Source organism: Lygodium microphyllum, chromosome 27 (genome assembly GCF_053477565.2).
Source record: "Lygodium microphyllum isolate KBCC chromosome 27, Lygodium_microphyllum_v1.1.10, whole genome shotgun sequence".
Lineage (NCBI taxonomy): Eukaryota > Viridiplantae > Streptophyta > Polypodiopsida > Schizaeales > Lygodiaceae > Lygodium > Lygodium microphyllum.
In genome coordinates this window covers 68,186,141-68,209,815 of record NC_141161.1, presented here as the reverse complement: position 1 = coordinate 68,209,815, position 23,675 = coordinate 68,186,141, and positions in this window count along the sequence as shown.

Genomic DNA, 23,675 nt, shown 5'->3' with positions numbered 1-23,675 from the left:
AAGTCAGTCCTTTAGTTGCATAAAGGCAAAAAGGTTTATGTTCTCGAAATTACATGGAATGATGCATCTCACCTTGTTAAGAGTGGAAAAAGACTGAACTTTTGACTTATTTTTGCTGTTTTTTAGGACTAAATGATTGATTTTTTATAGATTTAGAGTGATATATGGTTGTTAAAGGAAGTGTTTGAGAGTTTTTTGGATGATATTGATTATGTTTGGAAGTTCATGATGATTTTTAGTGGATATATGAAGCTTTGTGATGTTCTAATAGGTTCTGTTGAGGTTTTGATTGGTTCTGTATACCTTCTGTATAGCTTATGTTTTGTTCTGATTGTCTTCTATATGAAGCATGGGTTGATGATTGATGAATATTGAGATCTTTTGAAAGCTTATTGAATAGTTTTTGATAGTATGGAATGGGTTGAGCATGAGTTATGAGGTTCTGATGACCTTCTGTAGACCCTCTGTCTCTGCACTGTCTCTGCTTTGTCTCTGTACTGTAACTGTACTGTAGCTGCTCTGGTACTATACTGTAATTACTCTATAGACCTTGTAGAATGTATATGTGACTTTGGGAAAGTTTTATAACCTTTGGAAAGGATGAATCTAAGTTCAAAAGAGCTAAAACAAGTGGAAGAAGCAACTGCTCAAGACTAAAGAGAAGACTGAGTGACATTGACAGTAGTGAGCTATGAAAAGACACTATAGTGGCTCTAGTGACTCTTCATATCAGACATACCTCTTGGGAGGTGCATACACGACCTAAGAAGGATTATTGAGAGTTATTTGGAGATTATTGTAGTGAGGAGATGATGTACTATTGATAGAGAGAGAGAGAGAGAGAGAGCCAGAGATAGTCAATTCTATCAAAACAATGTAAATGTATATGAGAGATTGAGACAAAGAACTATGAAGACATTGAAGAAGGATACTATGTGATTGATTTCCATTCAAAGATGGTGTATTCCTTTGTTTTCTTTGTTATATTGAAGAATTCTATGAAGATGTTGAAGATTATGGTTGATTCTATCAAATCCATGGGAGATATCTACTATGATGCTGCGTGAAGATTTACTGTTTTCTTTGTTTTGATGATCAAAAGAATGAAATAAAATCTTGTTGATGTCACAAGATAGATTTTCTTGCAAGAGAATTCCATTTTCCTTGGTGTTCCTCTTGGGGCTCCATGTTTTTGGTGCGCAGCAGGGGAAACTTGCCATCAACAAGCATCAGAAGAGGCTGAAAATGAAGGAAATGGCAAGAAGAGGAGACTTCAATGGATTTTTGCAAAGTTTCTTCTTCCACTAAAGAGTTGGAATTTCTCATTATCAAAGCCACTTTCCACAAGAAGTTCATCCCACAATGGCGGAAACATATCACCATCATGATGCATGCTCTATGTGGTGGACTGTTTCCTCTTCCTATTGAAGCAGCAGAAACTTGCATCTTGGTGGAAAACTATTTGGGAACAAACTGAAGAGCAAAAACAGAGAGAATGACCATCCATGGAAGATCTGACATTCATTGAGAAGTTTCCAAACATCATCAAGTGGGAGATTGTGAAGAAGCTTCAGGAGTCGTGGTCTGTGGAGGTTCACGAAAACAAGAAGGAAAAGAGTTGGAATTTGTTCGTGGATGCTCAATAGCAAGATACGTGGAATGCTTGGTGCACTGATAATATTTTGTTTGTCCAATTAGCAACCCACTGGAAGTTGGTAGACAGAGTGTTTTTCACAACATACACTGTTGAAACCCTTAGAAGATTGCATTATTATAATGACGCAACAACGATCCTAAGAAGAATGAGTTTTTATACTTTTAGAATGAAATATCTCCCCCTCTGTAGTGGTTTGAAAGCTGAATTCAGAGATGTAGAAGAGATGTTGGCCAGGGAATCCATCAGATACTGAAGCCCCCTCTGATACTATCCTGTTGAGTACAGACCAACTGGTTGAAGCCAACCCCCTGATGGATGACGCAATAAAGAGGCAAGCATTAGAACGAGTCCAGAGGTACGTAAGAAGAGAGAAGGAAAAAATCAAAGCTGAGAACGAGCTTGCAACAGAAGCCTCCTTTGACACCCTAAAAGCACTCTTTACAGAAGTCCCCATGGTGACTCAAGGTCCCCTTCCTAGTCAAATTCGCCCTGGAAATATTGATGAGACAAGCCAGCAAATGTAGTCCCATTGCTAGTTTTTAAGGGAGAGTACAATGAAGACCCTGATCTTCATGTAGCAGAATTCATGGTAGCATGTGTGTCTAACAATGCCAAAACCCTTGAGCATTAGTTAGCGATATTCCCCGCCACTTTCAAGGGTGCGGCATTTCACTGGTATGAGAGACAAGCAGCATGAACTTTTGGTACATGGGACGAGCCTTCCTCACTAAATTCAGGCGTGAAGGTTTTGAAGAGCGGATGCGAGAGGAGTTCATGAACCTAAGTCAGTGCTCTGGAGAAAGAGTAGAAGCTTATGTCTCGCGAATGGAATCCATCCTGAAGAGATGGAATAACCATAATTTGAAACGAAGGAGTCCAAAAAGGAGTGTTTCTCATAGGCCTACAACCAGAAGTTTGCAAGTTTGTAGAATTGAGAAGACTAGTCAATCTGCAAGCTGCAGTGGAAGGAGGTGTAAGATTGTATGACGAAGTTGAAGCAAGGCTATCAATGACTCCAGGAAGAGGAGTCTTACCTCCTCCCATGCTTGGAATGGTATACCCACCAAATGCAATCCCAGGGGCAACTCCCTACCCCTATCCCCATATGCAAACACTGCCGCAGTATAATGCACCTAATCCAGTGTGGTCACCGTAGACAATAGTGCCTCAAATGATGGTTCAACCACAGCAACAGTGGCCTCAAACAGTTCCTCCAATGGCGACTCAACAACAATGGAATCCTACCAATTGGAATCAACAACCCCAAGTCTCAGTAGGAGCTCTGAATCAGAGCGAGAGAACAGAGGACCTTCTAGATCGACCCAACCAGTGTATGCAGTAATTACAAACTCTTCTCAAAACCCTACTACAAGTACTTGAGGAGGTGAAAATCGGAAGGACTACTTATCCAACTCAGTGCAAGTATCAAGAAAGAGCTTCTGGATGTGATTACAGAGCACCTATAGACGGTGAAGGTGAATACCACCAATATATCCACTCCTGTGGGAGCTGGAAGAGATGTGATGCGCTCTAATACATGGTGTGGAAAGTGTCATCAAGCGGGACATTTAACCACTGAATGTACCCGAAAACCAACCATTCCTGGAGCCTTCTGTTCCTACTATTTGCAGAAGAACCATATAGAGGATATTTGCTCTCTGAAAGAGATGCATGAACGAAGACAATAATATGAAAATGCAAGATTCAACTTGCTAGAATCCAAAATGACAACACAGAATATTGAACCAAAGCCTAGGGAATTTGGTCCTAATTTTGGTCCAAGGAGGTTTCCCTCTCAAAGTTATAGAGGATGACAATATGGCGGTGGTCAGAGATCAGAGATGGAATGTTATAAGTGTGGAGAAAATGGACATATCTCCCCAAATTTTCCAAACCCTAGACAATCTGTGGATTACAAGCCCTTATGCAACCGATGCAAAGGAGAAGGCCACACTGCAAAGGGATGTCCAAGTCCAACCCCCCTGTAAAAGCCAATGCCACTGATAGTCAACAGAAGGTACAAGAGCTTGCCTCCAATTTGGTAGAGTTGGAAGTTGCTACTGTTACATGTACCAAGAATAAGGAACCAGTTAATTAGAATGAAAATAACTCTTTTGCCAAGACTGTGAAGTTCAACCTGCCAACAGAGGGACATGGCAGTATAGAACAGAACAGTATAGTACAGAGCACTGTAACGTCACAGAGAGCTACAGAGACAATCCCAGCTAAGGAATAGAGGCCCAGGAGATAAATGATACAAAAGCACTTCCAGAAATAGAAGAAGTGCCGATGCAACAATTGTTAGAAGAGAAAAGAAAGATAAAAATGGGTGTAGCCCCATTCCCCACAGCAGGCTAGAGAAGCCTGTGGATCCTATCAAAGATTATAACTTGGTCAAAGACCTAAACACTTTTAAACCAAACTTAACATTTCGACAGATGTTGTCTCCTAGCTACCGAAAGAAATTCAAAAGCATCTTGATAAGAAGGCGTGGACTAAGGATCACTCCTTCAACAGTGACCAACACCAATAAGGCCCCAAAGCCTGTAAAGGAAGTAGATGTGGCTAATGGCTTCCTAGATCCTAGAACCCCAGAGATTAGTGTATGGATAGAAGGATTCTTTATTTCAGATGCATTGATTGATTTAGGCTCATCAGTAAACATAATGATGGATGTCACAATGAAGGACTTAGGGTTGCAAGGAGTTCAACCTACACAGTGGCTTATTAGATTGGCAGACCAAAGCTGAGTCAAACCGTTTGTGGGAGCTTTCACTCAACCGCCAAGACCCACGGACCGCTTATTGTTTCAAGCATTCCAAGCGAGCTCTAATGGCTATCTCTCACCTAGCCGACGCACCGTCGATCCTACGAGTGTTGTGAGCTTACCTTGATGCCCAATCGAGTATCCTCCTCTCTCTTGAACTCCGGTAGCTCCACGATCCTCAATGCTAGCTCAAGCATCCTCAAGCCTCCTCCATCTCCAAGCTCCATCCTCCATAGCTGCATGCGCAAGAGAAGAAGAGAGAAGAGAAGAGAAGAAGAGGAGAGGAGATGGTGAAGAGCTTCACCTCTTGATCCCTCACTCTCACACACACTCACTTCCTCACACTCTCACACTCCCTCTCTCAAGAGCACACACAAGCAAGGAGGAGAGAAGAAGAGAGGAAGAAGAAGACCCTTTTTGCCACGCACCAAAGAATGAGCTTCTCATTCACTTTTCAACTTTATATACAAAACCCTAAATCCCCTTCGGGCGGTCATCCCCTTTTTCCTCTTTTACATGGCCGGCCGTAGCCTAGGCCCCTTTTTCCATTTCTCACCATTCTAATTTATTCTATTCCCACTAATGCATACACTTTGCACAGGAGCGAGCCTGGCACTCTTTTACACAGACTCGGGGGCGCTTCCACATTTTAATGGTGCGCCTTTTCCTCTTTTGTTACCGAGGCCCAACACCGAATTCTCTCGAGGGTCATGTCCAAACATTTGAATTTTTCAAGGGTTGGTTGTTTGCCAGTCAAGGCGCCTTTTTCTACTTTTGCACCTTTTTCACTATTTTTCCTTCTTCCCAGTTTCCGCTCCTTTGTGCTGCGTTAGCGCAGTCGGAAACACGGTAACATTACCCCCCTCCTAGCTAAGTGCCAGTCCCATGGCACTGCAGTGGGACAAGTGGGCAAGTTAGGTCAGTCGGTAGGCGGAATAGGTAGATGGGTGGTTAGGAATGATGACCCGGAGCGAGTCCAGCTCCATGAAGACACTCTGCATCTGTCAATGGTTGTATCCGGTCGTGTTGTGAGTATGAGAAGTGCTTGAAGCAATGTGATGATGGTATTGGAGGGATTTATTCTGGTGAAACCCCTCGAACTCTGTTTGGCTTGAAAACCCATGGCTTCGATTCAAGATTCGTGTCTTGGGTTTGAAGGTCCTCGGGCCAGTGGAATCAATAAGCTATCTGTGGATCTTGAGGCATTGGGCATGGATCATTGGATGATGCAGTTCCAAGATCTATGCCAATGGCAGTATTACCTCGAGCTGGTTCGATCATGGTGGCCATCAACACCAAGGGGATGGCTGGAGGCCGGCACACTTTGGGTCATTAAAGGGTGCCATGGGTGATAGTCTTCTGCGGGTAGCCATTTCTTGAGAGTCGACATAACCTGCAAGAAAAGTTGTGCCCTCCCTAAGGGGTGTGTTGCTTGCCATGTAGTGTGTTGTGCGCGTGGCAGTGGAACTGGGAGATGGGTCTAACCTTGGGCCAGCCCTTGGTAACGTCCCACACTTGAGGACCAGCTTGTGCTTTGTTGGTGGTGCGATGTGAGCCTTAGGGTGACAGGTTTGAAAGTCCTGCCCTTGATGTGCCCTAAGTGTGAAGTGGGGGAGGGGACTAGGGAGAACACTAGGTGCAGTGTGACTGTGGGGGCTTTTTTTTTTTGAGGATATGTAGGCCTAGGTGTCTTAGTCGGAATGAGGAGGAGAAGGGGGGCGGAGAGACTTGCTCAAAAATTGGCGACTCTGCATGTAATTTTTTAGATTCATGCGGACATGAAGGGAGGTAGTGGAGAGAAAGGGGTGGCTGCATCTAGTGAACTGGCTGTTGTTCATGTCCTCTAGGAGGGCTAGGCAAAAAGAGGGAAGGAGGCTAGCCCTCATCATGAGACGAGCCATGACACAATTATCTATGGCATTAGGGTCAAAGAATAGGGGAGGCAGGCCGCGCTTTTGTGGAGTCGGGTCCTGCTTAAGAAGTAGCCTAAGTAGCCTAAGATAATTACACATGGCTATAAAAGCGGGGTCAGGACATGAGGAAAAGTCAGCAAGGAAGCGCATCATAGACTCATCTAGGCTTTCCGTGGTAAACAGAAGGGTGTTGTCAAAGGATGCTACAGTGGAGTTATAAACGATGGGAAAGTCATTCCGCTCGTGGAGGATGGCGTCAAAATCTACGCCTAGCCTTCAAGGGTATGCCATGTAAGTAGGGTCATTCCGCTCAAACGGTAGGGTATTACAAAAAGCCATCCAGGCGAGCATGCTTATGTCGCATACTCGCCTCTTCCACAGGGGTTGGCTCCTATAGTTTTGTACAGTGTGGGGGATTTCCAAAATTTTGTCTTGCCAGTAGTCGGCTGCTTCGGTACCCCAAGAGGTTGGCGTCTTTTCCTGCTCTTCTAGCCATTTTTTTCCCCAATCGGCCACCGACCGTGATCACCTCGTCCATCACTTTGAGGAGCAGGACTCTCCACAGACTATTGGGTAGGAGGAAACTGAAGGAGAATGGATCCTTTGCTAGTTCCTGCACCTCCGACACCACCAGTTCTACGTGGAATCCCACGGGAAGATCATCTGGGCAGGAGGGAGAGGCGCAGATGGCAGCATGGCTGGTTTGGCTCTCAGTCTCAATCTCAGTCTCTGTCTGGCCTCCTCCACTAGCTTTTTTTGCCTTTACTTAGAGATGGCTTTTCTTTCTGCAAGCTGCATCTTCTTGTGGCAGATCTTGGACCTGTGGTGAGGGGGGTTGTGGGACCACTTCTTCCCTAAATCGATTCACATCGATTTCCTTCTTCCCCCTGCCGCTCTGTGTGTACTGCTTCTTCCTCGAACCCGAGGGCATCTATCTCTTGGGGGGTTAGGCCGACCCTCATCAGGTATTTCCGCTGTTTCTCCAGACTCAGCCTAGCCTCCGTTGGTAGTGGTGGCATCTGTAGTCTAGCGTGTAGGGCTCTTCTTACCATGTCGAGCTTCCTTTGCACCGCTTCCAATGGCTCTCCTCGTGCTGTGTGGGTGGCATCCAAGATGGTATTAAGGAAGGCCTTCTGTTGAGTGCGCTGAAGGCCACTTGGGTTTCCTCCGCTTTGCTTTCTGCGATGATTTTCTCTTTTTCTATTAGAGCAAGGCGGCGCGCCAGGGTCTTCACCCTCTTCTCATTGTGCGCGGCCCACTCCTCCGCCCTTTTGTTCATTGCTTCCAAGTCCTCCCCCTGTCTTAAGGTCAGCATCATGATTTTTTGTCCATAATCCTCCAGTTCTCGAACTAGCCTCTCTTGTTCTTCTCGTTCAGAGGTCAGCTGATCTGTTAGGCGCTTGAGCTCCTTCTCCTACTCCTCCATGCCCCATTGCCTTTCTTCGTCCCTAGCATTCAGCTCCACCCCGAGTGCATCCACCTTAGCAGCTTTCACCGCAATCTCCTAGTACTGCATTATTAGGAGCTTGTGCCCTCTTTGCAAGCTCACTAACTCTTGCGTTTCATTTTCGAGCAGCTTCCTCCCTCTCATCCTTAGCCTTTAGTTCCTGTTTTAGGTCTGCAATTTCGCACTGCTGCAAGGCTATCATTCTTGTTTTGTCCAGCTGGAAGGCGGCCACGGTTTCCTTCTCGACTGCCAACTCAGCCACGGCTATTTTGCGTTCCTCCTTCACTCTCTCCAATTGTGAGAGCAGCTCGGCGACGTATTCATTGTAATTAGCCAGTGGCATCATCATTGCGTGAATGGGTGATGTGGAGGCTTCGACTTTTTGCTTTTTGGGCTCTTGCCTGGACTTTGCGTCCGTGGCTGGCCTTTTCTGTCTTGTGGCCGTAGTCTCCATGCTCTGCCCCTGGCCCATTTCTTTTATAAAATACTGCATCCATGCCACAAAATTTGACATGTCTGCGCTAGTGGGGATGTTGGGGGTGACAGTGGTGAGTTCCGCAGGAGGTACCAGGAGGGTAGGGATTGGATGGAGCAGGGCCTTGCCTTTGCCTTCGGAGACCGGAGGTGGCACAAACTCTAGCACCTGCGTGCTGGATCCTGGCCCCTCTTCTCTACATGGGCTCAGATTCCTTAGCTCGTCTGCTCGGCATTGCTATTCGATGGACCGTCGTGTGGCCTCCGCCAGGTCCTCCTCCTCCTTCCTTCGCAGCTCCTCCTCTTCTTCCGCCGCTTTTCTCTTCCTTTCCTCGTGCCTTTTCTTTTGCTCCTCCTGTTTTTTCCCTTTCTGTTCTTTTTCCCTCCTTTTCTCCGCTTCAGCTTCTTGTTTTGACACCTCCTTGGCTTTCTGTAACTCCTCTTTTTCCCTCTGCTCCTCCTGCCTCTTTGTTCTCTCTCTCTCCTTTGCTTCTCTTAGGGATTCCTTTTTCACCCTTTCTAGGTCTTCCCTTTCTTTCTTCCTGCCTTCATTACTCTTCTTCTTCCCTTGTGCCGCCTTCTTCTTCGTTGTCCTGATTGTCTTCTTACTAGTTTGTTCCTCCCCTTCTTCTTCTGTTTTCGTTCTGTCGGTGGACCTATCTTTGTCCTATCGAGGGGGCGACTTCTCCGGTGTTTCTCCTTCTCCCTCCTTTGGCTCGTGTGCTGCCCTTACTGCCTCCTGAATGAGTGCGGTCAAGATTCCTCCGTAGCCAATGAAAGAGGCCTTGGAGGAGGCCTTCTTCCTTTCCGTCACCTTAGAAGCTGGGGACTCTCCTCCTGTTGGTGCACTTCCCAAGGCTAGTGCCTTTGCTGCTTGATCGATCGTCTTCCGCACATAGCCATTCCAATCCACCTCATCTAGAGTGTGGGCTGCTACATGCCCCAGCATTGGCACCCTAATCTGATGCATTAAGGAGTTGTAACGTTGGCTGGAGAAGAGCACGTGCACCAACTTGTCTTATAGCGTGGCATCAGGGTCAGGGATGTCCTGGATACTTATGCCATCGTTCGTGAGTACCTCTTTCTTCTTCATTTTCAACAAGGCATACACGTCCCTTTTTTGTCGCCTTTCCATCTTAGGTACCAATCCGAGAGCCTTTTCCACCAAGGCTGGGTCCAACCGGACTTGTACCTGCTTTGCACCCTCTCCTCGGCCCATGGTTACAATGCCACCTTCCTGGTCCGGATTGTATATTCTGAGGAATTCTATGCATTTAAAGTGATCTGGCTCCTGCGAGAATTTTTCAATGTACTTTGCAAGGTTGCACTGCTCCACCACCCTCCTGGCTGCCTCCTCCTTCACCACCACGACTCCGATGGTGTGGATGGTTCAGAACTTGAACTGGCCGAAGGTACGATTCTCAAATTGGATACAATATAGCTCCCTTTTCTCGTCAGTGAACGGGAGTCGATGGGCGTGGTCTTGCTGTGACATTTTCTGCTCTTGCCATAATTCGTAACTTCCATTAGTATTTTTCACATAGCACTTTGTTGTTTATGCAAGAAAAAACTCTTGACTGAATTTTTGGAAGCCATTTCTCATACTAATGCTTATGCCTTTCACTATTTTTACTTTACCATGCCCCCTTTTTATTCATTTCCTATCTGATTATTTTCACCTTCATTACATACCCCACATACCCACATACCCTCTCCTCTTCTGGCTGAGAGAAGAATCCTTCCTAGGATTGGGGTTAAAAGGTGAAAGGCATGGGTCCTGTTTGGGTAGGACTTTACGTGTGAAGAAGCCACGTGTAGAATTTTGGATTGTATTCCAGTTGAGAATGACAATCAAGAGCAATTGGTTGGATAGAGACTTGGGAAATGTAGGTCAAGACATCATGAAATAGATCTCCAGTATTAAGGCGGCTGGCAACATGTAATTCCTCTTCTGTGAGGAATTGGTCAATATAGGGGTGGGCAAGCACAAATGCTGATTGTGGGTGATGGCCAAAACCCTAAACGAGATGGGTGCCACATAAGTGGGGTCATATTCAATGGTTTTAACTGCCTTGCGTTGCTCAGCATTGGTCATTATTCGGCAACCTTTTTTCTCCCATTGGATTCTCAGAGCGAACCACTGCTACAAGAATGTGGAAGGAGAGCTTGCCATCTGCGTGAGCTTGTGCATCTCGTGTTCAGGAATAGAACGAGGAGGCTTTCGATATGAAGGGACTAGGCGTCTGAGGGCCGCTTGCTCCTTTGAGATTTCATCATTTGCTATCAGTTCGGCAGCAATTTTGGGGGATTTAGTAGTTATAAGGTCATATTCTTCCCAAGTGCATGGTAATGCATGAACCTCCGAAGCAAGGGTTCTATCAAGAAGGCCGAGGTCTAGCCTCTCATAACTTCTAGCGAATGTGGTGAAATTTTCGTCCAACATCTTGATGCAGGTTATTAAGTCATCTCTAGAGGTTGCGGCAAGGTCCTTAGCCAAGGAGAGGAAAGGACGTATCACGTATGAAGGTTTAAGACCTGCTGGTGGGGATGGTGCAATTGGACTGGATAGTGGTGACTCCCTCATCAGTGTCACCGGTTGGGCTGCGCACTCCGAAGTACGTTGAGGTGCTACAAGAAGCTCTGGGGGCCTAGGGGTCGTGCTGGGTTCTGAGTGAGCAGTCATAGGGCTTGTTAAGTCCTCTGGATTAGGCAGGTTTAAGGTTTGTGGCATTTTCTTTGGTCGATAGATGAGCTAAGGCTTACTAGCCACAGCTCGTAATGGCGTGTTGACTATGTTTTGGGCACCATGTGTGCAAGCCTTCCGCACTAGGGCAAGATTGCTCGTAGATGAGCTTTTTAGCTGGCCATTTTTAGGCACCCAAATCCAGGGGTTGCCCTCGTAATATCCTTGTGCCCGCAAGAGATCCTTGGGGATCCATCGCGGCGTGGTTGTGTATATATGGCGATAGCGTCTAGACTACCTCTTAGGCCGGGGCGGCTGATGATGTTGCGGTTAGGATTGCGTTTTGGTGGTATACCTGGATGTGGTTTCTGCCATTTTGGCACCCACATAAGTTTGGGATCCTTGGCCTTGTGAGCACTCTTGGTGGGTTTGGGCCTGGGGTTGAGAGCCTGATACGAGGCTGCAGGTTTCTCTAGGTTAGACCTGGGCTGGATTGTGGTCCCAAGGATTTCTACCGGTGGCATCGTGATGGTGGAGGAATCATGACTGCCATTGCTGAAAGTCGTCACTATACGGACATTGCTGATAACAAGATGAATGCGGTTTAGGTGGTAATCCACATTACAGTGCGTTAGCTTCTTGAAGGTGCGACCCAATAATGACACCTTACTGGCTTCTTTAGTGTTAGGCAACACATGAAAGAAAGCTGGTAGACTTTCAGACTCGATGGAAATGAGTACCTTGCACTTCCCTAGGAGTGGATAGGCAATACCCCCAAACAGGGTGAGTTTAGCGTTAGTGGGTTGTAGTTGTGGTTGACCAATGCGTGTCCAATGATCATGCTTCAAGATGTTGTAGTTGGCACCTTCATCGATCAAGGCCTCAAAAGAATACACCGCTCGTGCTACGACCATGATCCACACGTACACCGGTGCCACTGCTTCTTCATCTTGATCGGTAAGATCAGTTACAATAGCCATGTGGACGTTCAATGGGGGCTCTAGCATGGGTGGCTCATGTAATGGATGTGAAGGAGGATAGTACTTCTTAATGCGGCTGTCGTTAAAAAAGCCTATTCCTTCACCGTCAAGTGTCTCCAGCTCGACATTCCCGGTCCTACTGATCGTGCGTACTCTGAAAGGCCCTAGCCCCCAAAACTTCATCTTCTGTTTATGTCCTTTCACCGAGTACAGCAGAACAAGGTCCCCTTGTTCGAAGTCCTGCTACTTGACATGCTTGTCAAACCACATCTTCCGTCGAGCCTTTTCACAAATCAGAGAGTGAGTGGCAAGGAGTCGGTCTGTTAAGCGGTTGGTCCAAGCCTCTCTTCCCTCCCAACGCTCCTGGACTGCTAGCCTCAAACTAGGGATGAAGAATTCTAAGGGCAAAGTGGCTTCAGTTCTGTACGTCGGCCTAAAGGGTGTCTGTCCCACAGTCGTTTTATAAGCTATGCGATAGGCCCACAAGGCCGCCATTAGTTTGTTGTCCCAGTCAGACACAACCGTGGAATGTCACAAATCGTTATAAGAATGTCACATAACAGGGACCCTTTGATGTATGTTGGGCCTGTTGGATTGTGATTGTTGGCAAGGTGCATCATAATCATCTTTTCTTGGGAAGGATGGGTGAGGGTGGCAAGAGCCACTATTGAAAGACGGCTTATTCTTTTTAATCCATTTCTTATAACGATTTTACATATGAGAGGGTCCATTTACCAAACCAAATGGTACCATCGCCATTCTGTCCCACAGGACAAGATCTTCTTTTGGTGCTCCTGGAACGTCCTCCTCATATACATACTCTTCACGTGGGATAGATTCTTCTAATTCACTTTCATAACCATCTTTCTCAGTATCATCTTCGTCCTCTTCAGACTCTGTCTCTGTAGGAGCTATAAGAGAAGAACAGGTTCTTTGTTTCGTCTTTTGCCTCTATCTCTGGCTTTGCTTTGGCCATGTAGTAGGGAGAGCAGTACATCCATGCCTCTATCTCACTATCAAAGGTAATGTCGGAAGTCATTCCTAGTTCAAGCATGAAGTATTCACCAATTGACAAGGACATTGCATCTTGAGGGAGTTGGCTTACAGTGCCCACTATTAGGGACTGTGCCTTTGTTTTCTTGGGAAATATCTATTTAATAGCTTCTTCTTTTGTTGATGTACCATCTATTACTTCATTACAGGAGTTGGTTATGACTTCAATGGATGTGGATCCATTTCCTTTTTGCGACCCATACAACTTCAATACTACTTTGTTGGATCCTTTGCTACCTAGGGGCAGGTTCCTTTAAACCAATTTGTCCTTGCTCTCGCTTTAAAAAGCCATGGTCTCCCTAGCAGTAGAGGGTATGAGGTCTCATAGGAATTTAGTTTGACCACCAAATATGTCAGCCAATAGTCTCTTCCCGCAAGGGTTGTTTTTAAGTATGGGAGGATGCCCAACGGTTTGGTCTGCCAATTTGATAAGCCATTTTGTAGGTTGAATTCCTTGCAAATCTAGATCCTTCATTGTCACATCCATCATTATGTTTACTGATGAGCCTCCATCAATCAATGCATCCAAAATGAAGCATCCTTCTATCCATACACCAATCTCTCGGGTTCCAGGATCCAAGAAAGTGTTGGCCACATCTACTTCCTTCACAGGTTCTAAGGCTCTACTGGACTTTGTTGTTGTTGGGGGAGCAATCCTTAGGCCACATCTTCTTGGCAAGATGCTTTTGAATCTTTTTCAGCTACTAGGAGATAGCATCAGCAAAACTGTCAGAATGTTAGGTTTGGTTTAAAGGTGTATAGGTCTTTGACCAGATCATATTCTTTGATAGGATCGAGAATGGGGTGACACCCATTTTCATTTTTCCTTTTTTTTCTAGCAGCGGCATCATGGGAATTTATTCTGTCACTTGTGGCACTTCCTCTTCTTCTATCTCCTGGACCTCTAGTCCTGTCTCTGGGACTATCTCTATGACTCTTCGTGGCACTATAGTGCTTTGTACTGCACTACATTGTTCTGTTCTGTTTTGGTTTCTTGTTAGAAGACTGAATTTCACTATTTTGGTAGGAGGATTATTTTCTTTTTGAACAAGTGGTTTTTTTCTTCTTGGCATGCGTGATGGCAGAAACCTCCAATTCCACCAAATTGGAGGCAGGCTCTTGGACCTTGGACTGGTTATCAGCAGCGCTATTCTTCACTAGAGCTAGGCTTGGACAGTCTTTTGCAGTGTGGCCTTGTCCTTTGCATTGACTGCATAAGGGCTTGTAGTCCACATACCTTCCAGGGTTTGGACAATTTGGTGAGATATGACCCTTTCTCCACACCTGTAAAACTTCACCTCTGATCTCTTGCCACCGCTAGACTGTCTTTCTTTGTAAATTTGGGATGGAAATTTTTTGGGTCCAAAATTAGGACCAAATTCCCTAGGCTTTGGTCCAATGTCATGTGTTGTCATTTTGGATTCCAGCAAGTTGAATCTTGTATCTTAATATTTATTTCTTCGTCGGTGCATCTCTTTCAGAGAAAAAATATCCTATGTATGGTTCTTCCTCAAACAGTATGAATAGAAGGCTCCAGGAATGGTTGGTTTTTGGGTACATTCAGTGGCTAAATGTCCTGCTTGATGGCACTTTCCACACCATGTATTAGAACACATCACATCTCTCCCACCTTCCGCAGGAGTGGATATATTGGTAGTATTTACCTTTAGTGTCTGTAGCTATTCTGTAATCACATCCATAAGCTCTTCCTTACTAATTGCGATTGAGTTGGATAGGTAGTCCTTCAGATTTTCACCTCTTGGAGTACTTGTAGTAGGGTTTTGGGAAGCTTTTGTTATTACTGTATACACTAGTTGGGTTAATCTAGAGGGTCCTTTGTTCTGATTCTAATTTAGCACACATGTTGAGACTTGGGGTTGTTGATTCCAGTTGGTAGGGTTCCACTATTGTTGAGCCACCATTGTTGTTGTGGTTGAACCATCATTTGAGGCACTGTCATCTGCGGTGGCCACTGTGGACTAGGTGCACTATACTGTGGCATCGTTTGCATCTGGGGATAGGGGTAGGGAACTGTCCCTAGGACTGCGTTTGGTGGGTATACCATCCCTTGCATGGGAGGAGGTAAGACTCCTCTCCTTGGGGTACTATGGACTAGGTGCACTATACTGTGGCACTGTTTGCATTTGGGGGTAGGGGTAGGGAACTGTCCTTGGGACTGCGTTTGGTGGGTATACCATCCCTGGCACAGGAAGAGGTAAGACTCCTCTCCCTGGGGTCATTGACAGCCTTGCTTCAACTTTGTCATACAGTCTTGCACCTTCCACTGCAGCTTGCAGGTTGCCTAGTCTTCTCAATTCCATGAACTTGCAAACTTTTGGTCGTAGGCCTCTAAGGAACACTCCTTTCTGAATGCCTTCATCCAAATGATGATTGGTCCATCTCTTTAGGATGGATTCCATTCGCGAGACATAAGCTTCTACTCTTTCTCCAAAGGAATCAGACTTAGGTTCATGAACTCCTCTCGCATCTGCTCTTCAAAACCTTCATGCTTGAATTTAGTGAGGAAGGCCAACTTTGTCCCATGTGCCAAAAGTTCATGCTGCTTGTCTCTCATACCACTCAAATGCCATGGCCTTGAAAGTGGTGAGGAATATTTCTAATCAATGCTTGGGGGTTCTGGCATTGTTAGCCACACATGCTACCATAAACTTTGCTACATGAAGATCAAGGTCTTCATTGTCCTCTCCCATAAATATTGGCAATGGGACTACATTTGTTGGCATGTCATTAATATTTCCAGGACAAATCTGACTAGGAAGGGGACCTTGAGTCACCATGGGGACTTCTGTAAAGATTTCTTTTAAGGTGTTAAAGGATTCTTTTGCTACAAGCTTGTTCTCGGCCTTTCTTTTTGCCTTCTCTCTTCTCACGTACCTCTGGACTTGTTCTAGCGCTTGTCTCCTTATGGCATAATTCATGAGCGGGTTGGCTCCACCACGTTGTTAGTGCTCTACAGAAGGATAACAGAAGGCTTTAATCTTTGGAGGACTCTCTTGCCAGCATTTCCTCTACTTCTTTCTTTGCAACGTCTCTGAATTTTGCTTTCATGCCACTATAGATGGGGAGATATTCCGTTCTGAAGGTATCAAAACTCATTCTTTTGAGGATCATTGTTGTGCCATTATCATAATAATGCAAGTTTTTGATGGTTTCAATAGTGTATGTTGTGAAGAATACTCTGTCTACCAACTTCCAGTGGGTTGCTAATTGGACAAACATTAGATTGTCAGTCCACCACACATCCCACGTGTCCTGCTGTTGAGCATCCATGAACAAATTTCAACTCTTTTCTTTCTTGTTTTCATGAACCTCCACTGACCACGACACCTGAAGCTTCTTCACGATCTCCCACTTGTGATGATGTCTAGAAACTTCTCACAATGAAGGCCAAATCTTCCGTGGTGGATGGTCATTCTCTCTATTTCTGCACTTCAATTTGTTCCCAAACAATTTGCCACCAAGATGCACGTCTTTGTTGCTTCAACTAGAAGAGGAAATAGTCCACCACATAGAGCTTTCATCACGATGGTAATATGTTTTTGCCATTGTGGAATGAAATTCTTGTAGAAAGTGGCTTTGGCAATAAGAATCTCCAACTCTTCAATGGAAGAAGGAACTTTGCAAGCATCCATTGAATTCTCCTATTCTTGGTAATGCCATTTCCTTCATTTTCAACCTCTTCTGATGCTTGTTGATGGCAAGTTTCCTCAGCTATGCACCAAAAACATGGAGCCCCAAGAGGAACAGTAAGGAAAAAGGGTCTCTACTACAAGAAAATCTATTTTGTAACATCAACAAGATTTTTTTTCATTGTTTAGAGAACCACAACAAGGAAAAGAACAAATCTTCACGCAGCATCATAGTAGATATCTCCCACAAATTTGATAGAATCAACCATAATCTTCAACATCTTCATAGAATCCATCAATAGAACAAGAAACACAAAAGAAAGACATCACTTTTAAATGGAAATAATCACATAGTATTCATCGTCATTATCTTCATACTTTTCTTCTCTCAATCTCTCATAGAATGATACATTATCTTGATAGAATTGGTTATCTTTGACATATGATCTCCCTCACAATAGTACACTCTCAATAGTACATCAAAACCTCACTACGATTCTCAATAATCACTCTCAATAATCCTTCTTAGGTTGTGGATAGACCTCCCAAAATTTGTGTCAGATGCAAAGAGGCACCAAAGACATCATAGTGTCCTCTGAGATCTGGCTTCTGTCACTGTTCTTCTGTAACCTTCTGTGAATCTTTATCAGCTACTTCTTCACTTCAATTAGCTTGAATAGAGCTTCCATTCATCCTTTTCTAAGACAAGAAAACTTCCCAAAACATCCATACATCCAACATAGCACTCAACAAAAACAAACAATATAGACCACAGAACAACAGGACAACAAAAGAACAGAACTATAGAAGCTATAGAGCCTTACAGAAGATCAACAAAGACCATAAAACCCACAAAAACCAATTCAATATTTCATAAACCTTTTAACACAACCTCAACCATCTCTCAAAACATCCATTCAACCATCTCAACTACCAAAATAGAAATACAACATAATAAAATAGAAGAAAGTCAGAACTTATAGAACCAAATAGAGAGAATCACAAAACCCTTTAAAACAACATATCCTCATAAAAAACCAACATAAATTGTTCAACGATACTCAAACCATTCCAAATACTTCAAAACATCTTCAAATTCAAATAATCAATCACAAAAAAAACCATTTAGCAAAAAAAACAACAAAAAAATCAGCCCAAAAAACAAATCATTTCCACACTCAACACTTCCTCTCTAACTTTGAGACGAAAATCTCATTGGGCCAAAATTTGGACCAACTCTCTAGGATTTGATTTAATATCCTAGGTTGCCATCTTTGATTCCAATAAGTTGAATTTTTCTTTTTCATCCTTCTTCCTTTGTTCAGGAATCTCCTTCAGAGAGTAGATATCTTTTGTGTGATTTTTACTTAAATAATAGAAAAAGAAGGTTCCAGGGATAATTGGCTTTTGTGTTTACTTCATGGCTAAATGTTCCGCCTACTAGCACTTTCCACACACCATGTATTTGATCGTAACATCTCTTCCACCTCTTGTAGTACCGGATATAGTGGTGGTATTCACCTTTAGTGTTTGCAGTTATTCTGCTAACTCTTTCTTCATGGTTGCAAGTGAATTCAACAAATAGTCCTTTAAATTTTCTCCTCCTTGGGAATACTCGCAGTAGGGATTTGGGAAGTCTCTGTAATCACTACATACATTGGTTGGGTTATGGTCCAAAGGGTCCTCTATTTTGATTCTCATTGAGAGCTCTCATTGAGATTGGGAGTTGTTGGTTCCAATTGGTAGGGTTCCATTGTTTTTGTTGAGTTGCCATTGAGGGAACTATTTGAGGTCATTGTTGTTATAATTGAACTATCATTTGAGATATTGTTATTTGTGGCCACTGTGGGTTTGGTGCACTATACTTTGGCATTTTTTGCATCTAAGGGTAGGGATAGGAAATAGTTATTGGAATTACATTTGGTGGGTATGCCATTTTTGGCATGGGAGGAGGTAAGACTTCTCTTCCTGAGGTCATTTGATAGCCTTGCTTCAACTTATCATACAATCTCGCACCTTCCACTGCTTGCAGCTTCAAGTTGATTGGTCTTCTCATCTCCACAAACTTATTAACTTCTAGTTGTAGGCCTCTAAGAAAAACTCCCCTTTGGATGCCTTCATCCAAGTGATGGTTGGTCCATATCTTTAGTATGGATTCCATTCTATTGACATATGCTTTCACTTGTTCACTAGAGTACTAAATTAAGTTTATAAACTCCTCTCCATCTGCTCTTCAAAACCTTCACACCTGAATTTAGTGAGGAGGGCCACCTTCAAGTCATCCCATGTGCCAAAAGTTCCTACTACTTGTCTCTCATACCATTGAAATGCCGCGGCCTTTGAAAGTGGTGGAGAATATTACCAACCAATGCTTGAATTCTAGCATTGTTGGCTACATATGCTACCATGACTTAGCTACATGAAGATCAGGGTCTTCATTGTACTCTCCCTTAAAAATTAGCAACAAGACTGCATTTGTTGGCCTGTCATCAATATTTCTAGGATGGATTTGGCTAGGAAGGGGACCTTGATTCACCATTGGGTCTTCTTTAAAGAGTGTCACAAGGGCATCATAGGAGGTACCTACTGCTAGCTTGTTTTCAGCTTTGATTTTTGCCTTCTCTCTTCTTACATAACTCTGGATTCATTTTGGTGCTTGATTCTTGATCGTGTCATTCATCAGGGAATTAGCTCCACCCAGTTTGTCTGTACTCAACAAAATAGAATAAGAAGGGTCTTAGCCTTTGGAGGACTCTCTTGTCAATGTTTCTTCTACTTATTTCTTTTCCACATGTCTGAATTCGGCTTTCATTCCATTGCAGAGGGGAAGATATTTAGTTTTGAAAATATCAAAATTCATTCTTCTAAGGATTGTCATAGTGTTATTGACTTGATAATAAAACTTCGGAGGGTTTCAATAGCGTAGATTGTGAAGAACACTCTGTCTACTAGCTTCCAGTGGATTGCCAATTGGACAAACAAAGATCTCCATAGTGCCATTGTCTTGATAATAAAAACTTTAGAGGGTTTCAATAGCGTAGGTTGTGAAGAATACTCTATTTATTAGCTTCCAATGGATTGCCAATTGGATAAACAAATGGTTATTAATGCACCAAGCATCCCATGTATCTTGTTGTTGAGCATCTATGAATGAATTCCAACTCTTTTCCTTCTTATTCTTGTGAATTTCAACTAAGTATGAATCCTAAAGCTTCTTCATACTATCCCACTTGATAATGCTTGAAAATTCTTCAATGAAGGCTAAATCTACAATGGACATTCATTCTCTTTGTTTCTATTTTTCTTTTCACTTTTATGGGAAATAATTGGCTATTGTGATACAACTTTCTATAGCTTCAGAAGATAGTGTGATCACTCTATCATATAGAGCCTACATCAAGATAGAGACATGCTTCTGCTATTGAGGGACGTACTTGTAGAAAGTGGCTTTGGAAATAAAGATCTCCAATTCTTCAATAGTAGTAGGAATTCTACAATCTTCCATTGTGTTTCTTTCACTTCAATAGTGCCACTTTTTCCATTTTCAGCCTTTGTTGTTGTGGTGCTTGTTGTGATGGCAGTTTTTCCCTATTGTGCACCAAAAACATGGAGCCCCAAGAGGAACACCAAGAAAAATGGGGAATCTATTGCAAGAAAATTTATATTGTTATATCCACAAACATGTTCTTTATATTTTAATCAACCACAAGAAGAGAAACAACACCAATCTTCACAAATCTTCACGTAGCATTATATAGCAAGTCTCCCATGGATTTATCACAATAAATTTTCAATATATTCTTCATAGAAACCATCAAAGAACCACAATGAAACAAATAAAATATCAACTTTGAATGGAATTCATCATATAGCATTCATCTTTCATCATCTTTGTAGTCTTCATAGTCTTTTTCATGTAGATGCAACGTTTCTCATAAAAATTGGCTATCTCTCATACTCTATCTCTCTCACGTATGCTCTCTCTCAATAGTACATTAGATTAATCAAGAATAACTCTCAATAACCCTCTCTTGGTCGTGGATACCCCTTCCAAGAGGCACGCATGATATGAAAAGTCACCAGAGCCACTACAGTGTCCCTTGAGAGCTAACTACTGTCATTGTCACTTCATTCTTCACTTCAAGTCTTCTTCTACTACTTCTTTTGCTTCTTCAAGCTATTTCAAGCTTGTATTTTCCCTTTTATAAGATTGCAAAACATTCCCCAAGCTTAACATCCATCCATCAGAATAGATACAGAAGTAAACAGAGGCTTAAAGAACACAGATAGAAGTTCTACAGAGGCTTAAAGAACATAGATAGAAGCTCTACAAAGAACACTACAGAAGGTCAACAAAAGGCATAAAAACCATATAGCTCAAACCAAAACTACTTCAAACCATTCAAAACCTTTCAACACACTCTCAATAATTCCGAAAAAGGTTCATTCACAATCCCAGCCTCACAAATAGAAAGAAAATAGATCAAAATAGAGTCAAAGTAGACCCTATTAGAACCAAATAGACACATTATAGAACCTATCAGAACATTATATCTCAACCAGAAATCATAATGAGCTTCTCAAACATATTCAATCCATCCCAACTCATTCTAAAACTCTTCTAACTCAACAAAAATCAATCAATAGACCCTCAAAATCAACAATTTAGCTCATAGAAACAACAAAAAACAGCATAAAAAACAAGTCAATTTAGGCCCCTTGAGTAAATTTTTTGTCCCCAATCACCACTCATGGTTTAACAAATGGTGGTCTAGTTGAAGAGCTACAAATCTAGTCTTTCTCTCTCCTCTTATAGAGTGTTCATGTGGCAATTATTTAGAGAAGATCATCAGGATGGAAGATGGTTGTCTGACTTGAATCGAATGAACACGAGATAATGTTGATACCGAGAGGTGATGACCAATGTTTTTCAGAGACCAATTATGAACCCATTTTGTGGCTATGCATTCCAATATTAAAAATTGAAACATAAAAAATCTCGGTAAGCCTCATTTTGAATGAAAATTTGATTCATTTTGATGTTTAATGATGCAATTGATGTTCATGTGAAATAAAAATTGATATGAGGGTAGAATATGATGTGCTTGAGGGTTATGATAAAGAATGTGTAGAATCCACCTCTGTAACCATGTGGTATTAATTAACAAAAATCCAAAAAATATACAACATAAGCCATTTTTGTAATAAATGAGAGAAATGATAGCAAGAAATGTTATAAATGGATGAAATATTATGTGTTGATTGCCATGATTTGTCTTTACTACTATGTCATTAGAAAAAATTTAGCAAAAATAATTAAGAAAGACTATATAAAAATAGCAAATAATTACAAAAAGATAGTTTTTAGCTCCCAAAAATGGAAAAAAGTAGTAGAATACATATCGATGTATGGTGGGATGTAGGGGATGAGGTTAACATTAATCTACACACATTAATATGTGAAAACGGTCGTTTAGGGGATATTTCTTTGGGGGGATTGTGTATATCATAAAGAACACTCCACGTAATGAATAAATGTCAAATGATGATTGAAATGAAAAAAAAAATTAATAAAGAAGAAAGAATTATTATGCATTGAAGTGCAACATATAGGCTTCATTGAATATATATAGGAATAGAAGCTTAGGATAGCCCGGTTCCATTTCCTCATCACATCACCGTGTTAGGGAAAAGTATGAAAGGAATGCCTTCACAAAACACATGGCTAGTTGTTATTTGAAATTTTTTTGAGCACACTAGGACATTCCCCACTCTCTCCCCACTGCATGTGCATTAAACATGGTATCAATGATCAACTTCTAGATGCATAGTACTTGTCTTCTATATTATTGACCTATAATCGAGTGAAAAAGGTTTCACCCATTGTAGATTAGATCTATTAATAAATATATCTCTTGAATTGTACAACATCAAAAGAGTGGACTATGTTTCATGTGTAAGACAACGTACCTTGGGGCCAATCCTTGGGGTGTAGGAGAGCCGTAGGAGCCATAGCATTTAGCTGGGGGATGCCCTTTGTATGTAAATTGAGGTGAAGTAGTCACCTATGTATGGGACACTCATTGTGCTTGGAGTTGGAATGGGAAAATCATTGGACTACAGTTTGACACTCACGTCTGTAAACACAGTATATATGTAGATAAGATTAGATTGTATTATCCAAACACTATTGGCCATGAGGCAGTGAGGGTTTCTTGGAGAGTGTAGGATCCTGGTTAGAGACTTGGAGCCAATGTTGTGCCCATTTTTGGTCCCAACATGGCCTTCTTGACCAATTGGATATTGTGAATAAACCATAGTGTCCCATTCTTCTTTGGAACTATAAACTAGTGATTAGAATATGGAGTTGAAGAGGGCTCCAAAATCCTCATCCTGATCTTCTCATTTAAGAGCTCCATCAACTTAAGCAAGTAGGCTCGAAGCACAAGAATTGGTTTAAGATTACATGGAACATGCAAAACTCTACAGGTAACCATAATGGTTAGATCAACACAACCAATCTTAGCATGCTAAAAAGAAAAAGCATGTCCATGTCTTGCTAACATCTACATAAAACATTCCTTTTTGGTTGACAAGAGAAACCCATCACATCCAACCTTTAGCTCTTTTAATGACCATGTTGTGAACTTATAACCCACACCATGTGGATCACGTAGAGTTGGCTACTTAGAAACTATCTCATTTAGCCCATCACTATTAGGGGGTAAAGGCAAAGCCACATGCTTAACCTTTTTATCAACTATTTTATACTTTGTTTCCACAAGTGCTTCAGTCCACTTTTATAGCCATTTACAGTCTTGATCGGAAAATTCAATTATGATGTCAAATATATCCAAAGTACATACATGAATGACATGATTTTCAGTCATATTTTCAACATTTATGATTGCAACAAATTCATTCAATGAATCAGTAAAGTTCAACCTTGAAAACATGCCCAAAATGCAGTCTTCTTCAGCCAAAATACCATATTTTATAAGCTCTTTTTCATCTTGATGTACATATTGATTTTTAGCCGTACACATAATTT